This window comes from Ctenopharyngodon idella, chromosome 3, assembly GCF_019924925.1.
Source record: "Ctenopharyngodon idella isolate HZGC_01 chromosome 3, HZGC01, whole genome shotgun sequence".
Taxonomy (NCBI): Eukaryota; Metazoa; Chordata; class Actinopteri; order Cypriniformes; family Xenocyprididae; genus Ctenopharyngodon; species Ctenopharyngodon idella.
Genome location: NC_067222.1, coordinates 55,711,259 through 55,721,256, shown reverse-complemented (window position 1 = coordinate 55,721,256; position 9,998 = coordinate 55,711,259). Strand labels below are relative to the sequence as shown.

Sequence of the window (9,998 nt, the reverse complement as noted above, 5' to 3'; positions counted from 1 at the left end):
TGGTTACGTTCCGGTCAAAATTTCGTTTGTTTATGGTTTTCGTTTTCGTTCCTTGAACCGGTTCAGAGCCCTGTCTATGATATCATAAATTCACATTATAACATACCAATAACTCTAGACAGCAGATAGATTTTAAGTAACAAGTAAGGTATGGTAAAATAATACTTTCTTGATAAGAAGAAAACTTTTTATAATCCATGATGTGAAAAATCAATAAAAAATGGTTTTCATGACTCATTTTTTTTAAACAAACAAACAAACAAACAAACAAACAGTATTTGTTCTAAAATAAAAAGTTACACCATGTGATATTATAAAAAGTTAATATACATTATTTATGTACATATATCTATTTTATTACAGATATTGTTATTTATTATTGATTATATTAATAGAAGTTTATGCTTTTATTTACCAAATAACTTCATTTGGACACAGGGATTTTTATTTTTATTTTGGTAAAGTGAATATATTATTTAAATTTCTGAACAGTAAGCAGAGAAAAGAATAAGTATAAAATAAGTATAAGTATAAACAAAATAAGTATACCACATACACATGCAGGTTTTTAGATAAATATTTACATTTATTGTCAATAAACAGCCCTAGTGACAAACTAAAGGTACACTTTTTACACTTTTTTTCTGATAGCACCCCCTCTCTCAACTTAAATATACCTCATAGTTCCCTCTCAAATGCCATTTCCATGTCTTCCACAATCAGCTCCGCAGCCTCATAGTCATCCTGAAATTGATATATTTAATTTAACAATACAGTAATGACATATAACCTGGCAAAACATACTGTATACTAAACAATGTTATTTTGTTTTGTTACCTCAGTTGAGCCATCTCCAGTCTCTTCCTCTTCCCTATTCTTTGTGAAAATGAAGAAAGAAAGAAATGGTTAATAATTTGTTAGTTAAAAAAAAAAACATGAAAGAAAATGTGATTATTATTGGTGATTAAAATGCTTTATGAATTAGGCTAGAAGAAGAGGTACACTTTTAAAGAAATGTATGATTGCATTATCATGCTTAGACACTGGTTAAACTCTCCATGTGAGACATCTAATTTTTATCATTTAATTGTCTTTAATTTGATTTTAAGTACCATATACTTGCCTGCAAATAAGAGATAAAAGCCGGGATATAAACATAACTTGTAGACATTTGGTTGATGTACCTCATTATAAAAGCCTTCATTGCAGCTGTCACATTCCAGATTCCCTCGCCTTACTTCATTTTCTTCCATCAAATCATCCTTATTTCCAGAACCCTATCAAACAGACAATATTTAGTCCAGGAGTTTTCAGCCAACCCAGGGACCGCAAATTCAAAAACCTATTTTCTTGGTTTCTCATTAAAGTAGTTCCCATTCAGTCGGTCACGTTCGACGTACGTCGGACAGACCGACGAATAGGAATCTCGCTAGAGAGGCCAATCTACTTCGAGTGTAACTACAACGAGCCAATGCACATTGGCATGCAATCATATGCATCAGCTGCTCGCCTCACAGCGTGGGTATATAATGAGCAGCAGGTGCGTTGCATCTTCAGCTTTTCGCTTCGGAGTCAAACTGTATGGTTGTCTACGGAGTGTGTGTAAGAAAAACGAGCCTTTTCTTCGACTTATCTTTTGTTGGTGCAGGCGGACAGCACTGTAGCGGGGCTGGTCCCTCCTTCCTTTGTTTTGTTTGCCGAAGAGCAATATATTGTGAGAAAGCCGTTCTCACGGCTGGTAAAACGGTGCGCTTAGGGCGCTAAAGAGCTGTTTTGACAGCTGGTAGAGGTCGGTTTTAAGGAGAGAGTGCACACGACAGGCTGAAAGAGTTGAAGCGACTTGAAGAGTTAGTCCCTAAAAGAGCTTACACAAGTAGATTCGCATCTTTTTAAAGATGTCGTTCTACTTGTGTGTTTCTGGATGCGGTCGTTACCTGTCACCGCGGGATGGTCACCAACGCTGTATCGCGTGCCTGGGCTTAAGCCACACTGTGGATGAGTCATGTACCCATTGTGGGAAGATGACCATATCTTGGAGTTGCGATCTAGACTCCAGTTCCTGCAAAGGGGCGGAGTCCCGGTGCCGTTGCCTCGTTCCAATCCTCCTCAGAGGGTTGCTTTGGGCAGCGGTGCTGGTGATCTGAGGATCACGGTGAGCGCGCTTCCTTCAGGGAACCAACCCCCTAGGAACCCTCATCCCTTCAGCACTCCGCAGCCAGTAGAGCTGCCGGGGGAGCGTGGTGGACCACCCCAGATTATTAACTAACTCCACCTGGCGGGGGGAGCCGTCTCTCCCTTCCCGGGCCTGTAAGTACTCGTCGGATCTTACTGGCAAGGCTTATCAGGCCTGTGGGGAAGCCGCCTCTGCCTTGCACGCTATGGCGTTGCTGCAGGTTGTAGCGTCTGGATAGATCCGGCTAGTCAATCAACTTTGGACATTTCAGAATGCTTTTAGCCTCCTGAACTGTGCATGTAAATCACGAATCGGCTCCGGCAAGTCCGGGACCAATTGCCCCATTGGCACCTTTGTTACCCCAGTAAAGAAAAACAGAACACATTCTCACCAGCTCCAGAGACTTCAAAGAGTCACCCTGGTGGGACTAAAGGACATATGGTCACAGACACTGGCCACAACCCCAATACACACACACATACAGACACTCACAAACACGCATGGAGATTGTGAATGTACATTTATCCTCCAAATATGACTGTGCCAATATGTACCCGTCGCTGTATTTAAAGGTGCATGTATTTATCTCTAGTATATAAGCTTAGCTATGACTCTAGTTGTATTAGTTTTCTTCTAAACGATAAAACTCAAGTATAAACTGTATCTCACCTTTTATGTCTTTGCCATCTGACAAGTTTGGTCTCATTGTAAAGCTTTCGTTATGCTCTAATTGAAAATGTATGTCACATGACTGTAAAATGCATTCTTCTATTTTTAATGGTACTTTGAAGAAAATGTACTCAGATCGGACACTTCATAAACCATGTAAATTAGGTCATAAATGGAGACAAAGAAAGAGTTTGCCCGCCAAAATCGCACCCTCATCATTGGCTGATGTATCCCAGGAGGCGTTCTGGCCTGTTGTCCTTAAAACACAATGACACGCATCTCTCATTGTCTCTCGATTGTCTCTCGCCACTTAACACACGTCTCTCCCGGACGTCTCGGCGACCGCGCTTCCATCACGCGCCCCCTCTCTTCGGGACGACCATCTTTTGGCAACAAGTTTCTTTGTCAAACCCTCTTCATCCGTCGCCCTAAGTCTTCACTCTTCATCGCCTAGGAGACGGACTCTTTTTCTTTCTTTTCCGGTTATCTTACTCTTAAGTTAAACCCTTGTTTGAAAATCCCGCCGAAGAACACCTTCTCGGAAAAGGACCAATCGCTTCAGCCGCACGCACCGAAACTCCTGCAGAAACACGAAACGACCACAGCACCTGAACCTATGCAAGTATAGAACCATTCTTTCCAAAGCGTTTTAAGCTCGATGTGTAAGCTGAGTTTCCTTGCTGGCTCTCAAAGGTTTTAACTGTTAGTAAGTTTCCATTCCTTTGATCACCTCTGTTTTCTTGACTTTACTTTCGCTTTCTATATATGTGTATTGTTTGTGTATGTTTAGTAGTATAGTCTCTGTATCCGTAGTTTCATATATATTAAATACATTATATTCATGCTCGATTGTCCTTTTTGCTCATGCAACAAACCCAGGTCACTTTAACGTTTCGATCCAGTATCCTTGCTTTACGCATTGATGCTAGAATAGGAAGTCTTTCTCGTGGCCAGAGAAAAACCTTCCTTTTATAATCGGCTATGAGGAGCTAACGGTTTGCTGGACAAACTAATAGTTTCTCTAAATTATTATCAAACCAGAACTAATCATATATGTGATTGATTATAATTCGTTGTAATTAATTCACAATATATGTATAATTCCCTCTCGGGTCGGTATATGTATTATAATTAATCATAAAGCTTTATGATTTATTATATTCATATATTTCACCCATAAATTAATTAAATACCTGTACTGATTCGCTACAAGGTCCATCAGGCCAAGGCACTGAAGGACCTGCACGAGGGTGGTCATGATCCACAAGTTCTTCAGGAGCTTCGTGCCGCGACGGACCTCGCGCTTCGTGCGACGAAGGTCATGGCGCAGTCAGTGGGTCATGCAATGTCCACGTTAGTGGTCCAGGAGCGCCATCTCTGGCTGTGTCTTGCGGACATGAGGGATACCGACAAAGTCAGGTTCCTTAATTCCCCCGTGTCCCAGACCGGCCTCTTCGGTGACGCGGTCGAGAACTTTGCCTAGCAGTTCTCGGCTGTACAGAAGCAGTCTGAGGTGATCAGTCATATCCTGCCGAGGCGGTCAGCTGCTGCACCTCCACCGCCCGCGGCTCCTCATGCTGCTCGTCGCCGAGGGCGCCCTCCCACGGGCGGCCCAGCAGCAGCCTTCATCCAAGCGGCGCCGTGGAGCCGGTCGTGGTCAGGGTGCCCAGCCCGTCCAGCCCGCCCCCAAGAAGAAGGGCAGCAAGGCCAAGTCCAAGAGGCCCGAGGACGGGCGACCCAGAAATGGAGGGGACTGCTCTTCGGGAGATGGTGACCGCACCACTCCTTCCCCCGGAGGAGGGCCGGGTGGAGAATCTTGTGTTTCCTTTTGTTTTTGTTCCGCCGCTGGCCCAACAGCCAGCGGTACCCAAATTGTCGATAAAAGAGCAGTTTCCTTCATCTCCGGGTCCGAAGAGTGCTCGGAGAGCAGTGGGAGGGCAAGAACCTCACCACTCTCATCCCCCTCTTCTGTCGCCAGCGGACAGCAGCGAGCAGCGGGCAACCAAAGCCTTGACTGCTCCCTCTGTCTATCCGTGGAACCAGGTAAGTGTTGCACACCACACTGTGACGCCGCTTCGGGCCGCCTCGCAAAGAGAGCTCCCCGGGCCGCGTCCCTGGGTTCCACTTCGCTGCCTCACTGCGGGTACGCCTGCGGTCCCTTTGGTCCCGCTTGTACGGTCTCTGAGTGCCTGGTTAGTGCTCCCCAGTCCGTCTCGCTGGCTCATTCGGACCATCAGGCTCGGCTATGCGATTCAGTTCGCCCGGCGTCCCCCCAAGTTCAGGGGCGTCCTCTTCACTACAGTGAAAGATGTAGATGCCCATGTCTTGCGTGCGGAGATCGCTGTCCTACTGGCGAAGGACGCGATAGAGCCGGTCCCTCCAGCCGATATGAGGTCAGGCTTCTACAGTCCCTACTTCATTGTACCCAAGAAAAGCGGTGGGTTATGACCGGTCCTGGATCTGCGAGTTTTGAATCGGAGCCTTCACAAGCTACCGTTCAAAATGCTCACGCAGAAACGCATTTTCGAGTGCATCCGTCCCCAGGATTGGTTTGCAGCGATCGACCTGAAGGACGCATACTTTCATGTTTCGATTCTTCCGCGACACAGGCCATTCCTGCATTTTTCGTTCGAAGGTCGAGCATATCAGTACAGAGTCCTACCCTTCGGGCTGGTCCTGTCTCCCTGGGTCTTCACGAAGGTCGTGGAGGGAGCCCTATCTCAACGACTGGCTCATTCTGGCACAGTCCCGGGATCAGTTGTGCGAACACAGGGATTTGGTGCTCAGACACCTCAGCCAGTTGGGTCTTCAGGTCAACTGGGAAAAGAGCAAACTCGCCCCGGTGCAGAGGATCTCTTTTCTCGGTATGGAGTTGGATTCAGTCGAACAGATAGCACGCCTCACAAAGGAACGTGCTCAGTCGGTGTTGAACTGCCTGAATACGTTACGGCAGGACAGCGGTTCCACTGAAATTTTTTCAGAGGCTCCTGGGGCATATGGCAGCCGCAGCGGCAGTAACCCCGCTCGGTCTGCTTCATATGAGACCGCTTCAACACTGGCTCCACAGCCGGGTCCTGAGATGGGCGTGGCAACGCGGCACGTTCCGGGTGGCAATCACTCAGGAGTGCCGCCAAGCCTTCAGCCCGTGGTCGGACCCCTTGTTTGTTCGGGCTGGAGTGCCCCTAGAGCAGCTGTCCCGGCATGCTGTGGTATTCACAGATGCCTCTGCCACAGGCTGGGGTGCCACGTACAACGGGCATGCAGTGTCAGGGGTGTGGACGGGCCCCCATCTGCATTGGCACATCAATTGCCTCAAGTTGCTAGCGGTACGCCTTGCTCTGAGTCGCCTCAAAGGGCCGCTACGGGGCAAGCATGTACTGGTCCGTACGGACAACACTGCGACCGTTGCGTACATCAAACGTCAAGGTGGTCTACGCTCCCGTCGCATGTCGCAACTCGCCCGCCATCTCCTCCTCTGGAGTCAGAAGCATCTGAGGTCGCTTCGTGCCATTCATGTTCCCGGTGTGCTCAACCGTGTGGCCGACGAGCTATCACGAACTGCGCTGCCAGGAGAGTGGCGACTCCACCCCCAGGTGGTCCAGCTGATTTGGAGAGAGTTTGGAGAGGCTCAGGTAGATCTGTTTGCCTCACCAGAAACCTCCCATTGCCAGTTGTTTTACTCCCTGTACGAGGGAACACTCGGAACAGATGCACTGGCACACAGCTGGCCCCGGGGCCTTCGCAAATATGCTTTTCCCCCAGTGAGCCTACTTGCACAGACCCTGTGCAAAGTCAGGGAGCACGAGGAGCAGGTCCTGCTAGTTGCGCCCTATTGGCCCAACCGGACCTGGTTCCCAGAACTCTTACTCCTCGCGACAGCCCCTCCCTGGCCCATTCCTCTGAGGAAGGACCTTCTTTCTCAGAGACGGGGCACTGTCTGACTTACCCCCCGAGGTACTTAACACCATCACTTCAGCACGTGCACCGTCTACGAGACGGGCTTACGCCTTGAAGTGGAACCTGTTCGTCGAGTGGTGTTCTTCTCGTCGAGAGGACCCCCGAAGATGCTCGATCGGTGTCGTGCTTTCCTTCTTGCAGCAGGGGTTGGAGCGTAGGCGGTTGAATTCTCCTCGTCCTCCCTCCATACCCTCTTGGGACCTTGCTCTGGTGCTGAGAGCACTTCAGATTGCTCCCTTTGAGCCCTTGCAATCAGCAGACTTAAAGATTCTGTCTATGAAGACTTTGCTGCTGGTTGCATTGGCCTCCATCAAGAGGGTAGGGGACCTGCAGTCTTTTTCGGTCGACGAATCGTGCCTAGAGTTCGGGCCGGGTGACGGCCATGTGGTACTGAGACCCCGGCCTGGCTATGTGCCCAAGGTTCCTACCACTCCCTTCAGGGACCAGGTAGTGAGCCTGCAAGCGCTGCCCCCGGAGGAGGCAGACCCAGCCCTGGCTTTGCTCTGTCCAGTTCGCACCTTGCGACTGTACATAGACAGAACTCAAAGCTTCAGGACCTCAGACCAGCTCTTTGTCTGTTACGGAGGCCAGCAGAAGGGAAAGGCTGTCTCCAAGCAGAGGATGGCCCACTGGATAGTGGATGCCATCGCCCTGGCTTACTAAGCTCAGGGCGTGCCCTGCCCGCTCAGGTAGCATGCGCACTCCACGAGAGGTGTCGCATCTTCCTGGGCGCTGGCTCGTGGCGCCTCGCTAACAGACATCTGTAGAGCTGCGGGCTGGGCGACACCTAACACGTTCGCTAGATTCTATAGCCTTCGTGTCGAGCCGGTCTCCTCCTGTGTTCTCACCTCAGGTCAGAGGCACGGAGAGGCCCCGGCTTAGTGTCGGCTTGCTGCGCTTACATGCGCTTTTTCTCCAGAGAGTCCTTCGATATCCCTTTGGCAGCCGACGTGGCGGAGCGTCTGGCGCTAGGCCTTTACTCCGTTGTATCCTTGAGAACCGGGTTTAGGCTGGGTTCCATACGTGTGACCCTACTGGGATCCCATATGTCTAGTTCCACGGTTGCTCCTAAACGAAGCCCGTGTCTTTCCCTCTGGGAGAACCCACCTCTCATCGAGTTGGAGTTACCCCAGTTCTTCCATATGTAGTACAGCCTACGGGTTAGTCCATATGTACTTCTCCACATAACTCCTTCGGGGAAGGATGTGGTTTCCGCAGCGTTCCTTTCCCAGCGGAAGGGTACGCTTTCCCAGCGTTATCCAATAGTCTCACTGAGTGGGTTTTGGGGAACAGCAGTGATCTACACTCTCTGTGTTAGCCCTGTCCCACCGTCCGTAGGCAAGGGGGTTCAGGTGGCTTACAACAGAGCGCTGGAAGGGGGCAGCTCCTGTGGCGCTTTGGTAGGGATTCCTATTCGTCGGTCTGTCCGACGTACGTCGAACGTGACCGACTGAATGGGAACGTCTCGGTTACAAAGGTAACCCTCGTTCCCTGAAGGAGGGAACGGAGACGTACGTCCCGTCACCACAGTCGCTGTATCCCGCTGATGCTGCCACCTATCCGGTTCGGCTCCTCAGCGAAAACCTGAAGATGCAACGCACCTGCTGCTCATTATATACCTGCGCTGCGAGGCGAGCAGCTGATGCATATGATTGCATGCCAATGTGCATTGGCTCGTTGTAGTTACACTAGATTGGCCTCTCTAGCGAGATTCCTATTCGTCGGTCTGTCCGACGTACGTCTCCGTTCCCTCCTTCAGGGAACGAGGGTTACCTTTGTAACCGAGACGTTTTCAATAAAAACAAATACAATTAAACATTATATAAAATTATGTTTAAAAGAAAAGTAATTTATATTTAAATAGCTGTCAAGAAAATTAGGTTTTTATTTATGTTCCTAATGGGACCTTCACATGTAGCTAACATGATTTTGTAACATAATCATGATTTTGTCATTTATTTATTTATTTTCAAGCTTGTAATATCAGTCATGTTATTAATGTTTTGTGCAGTTTTGGGGGGGAATATGTTATTTGCCTCAATTTATAATATTTTTATATAGCCTAGGCCTACATGTTTATAAAAATGTAAAATTCACACAATTTTCACATGCATACATACATACATACCACTTACCCATGTTAATCCTTGTTTAACATTCCAGTTGTCTTGTCTGTCTGGGGACAGGTAGCTGAATCTTCAAGATATTTTTTGTACCGTCCCCTCTTTTTGGGAGGCTCCATTTTTGTTTTTCTTGAATCTGTATGTAAAGTTTGCATTAAGTTAAATAAGTAAATAAATAAATAAATCTTTAATTCTACAGCTATGTTATTTTCATGATTATCGTTATTATTGCAATTATCACCTACCTCTGCTAGTTGGCAGCAACTCATCACAAAAGGGCTTGCGCTAATTCTCGTTTCCATAGTAACGGCGACTTCTCTGATTGGTGGATCTCTTAGGCTTTGGCGCACTTTTGGGCTTTGAACGTTTACGCCACAGCCTTTCTCAACTGCCAACCGCGAACTAATTTGTGAAAATGATGCATTTCTGTTTATTTGATTTATTGATTTATTTGAAACACAGTTGAAATAGGTCTTTCTAGTTACATTGATGACAAATACATTGACGTAGAAACATTGAATAACAAAGAATGGGACTTCTCGAAGGAAGTGATCGTCAACTGGCCCACTGGGAGGAGCCAGACATCTCAGTTCATCGCCAGAATTGTGTACTTTGCTGGTGAGTATTGCAACCCTACATTACCTAAGTAATGCAATATTTTTATGTGCGTATGTTATGCTAACTTTGTTGTATCTCTCGGTTTACCATGCTGAACGGTGAGGAGTTTGCATCTATGTAATATAATCACAATTTTTAGTGGTGTCGAAACCATAATGAAAGGTATTGAGTGCACTCATTCTCACGATGCACAGCAATAACGAGTGTATAACCGATGTAAGTTACACTCAACGGCTGTCCAAATTCAATCACTCGTTTTCATTCACTCCTTCAAGTGAACTGTATTAGTAGACTAACATAGAATACTGAATGATAGGGGGTGATTACGGATTGAGCCGGAGATTGTCCAAAAAGGCCCAGCTCAAAAGACCAGTAACGTTATATATTATATAAGATTTTCATTACTGAAGATTCATATTGAGTTAGGTTTAATACAGAATTTACTATACATTATATTA

General features: G+C 47.2%; 1 long non-coding RNA gene across 1 annotated transcript; it reads right to left on the bottom strand.

The window, feature by feature from the left end:
• Positions 1 to 627: 627 nt before the first annotated feature.
• Positions 628 to 9,057, bottom strand: LOC127508999 (uncharacterized). Its single transcript, XR_007929083.1, has 4 exons — positions 8,935 to 9,057; positions 1,185 to 1,277; positions 838 to 876; positions 628 to 744 (listed from the first exon to the last, which is right to left on the bottom strand). It is a non-coding gene; the product is annotated as an uncharacterized LOC127508999 (long non-coding RNA).
• Positions 9,058 to 9,998: the final 941 nt, after the last annotated feature.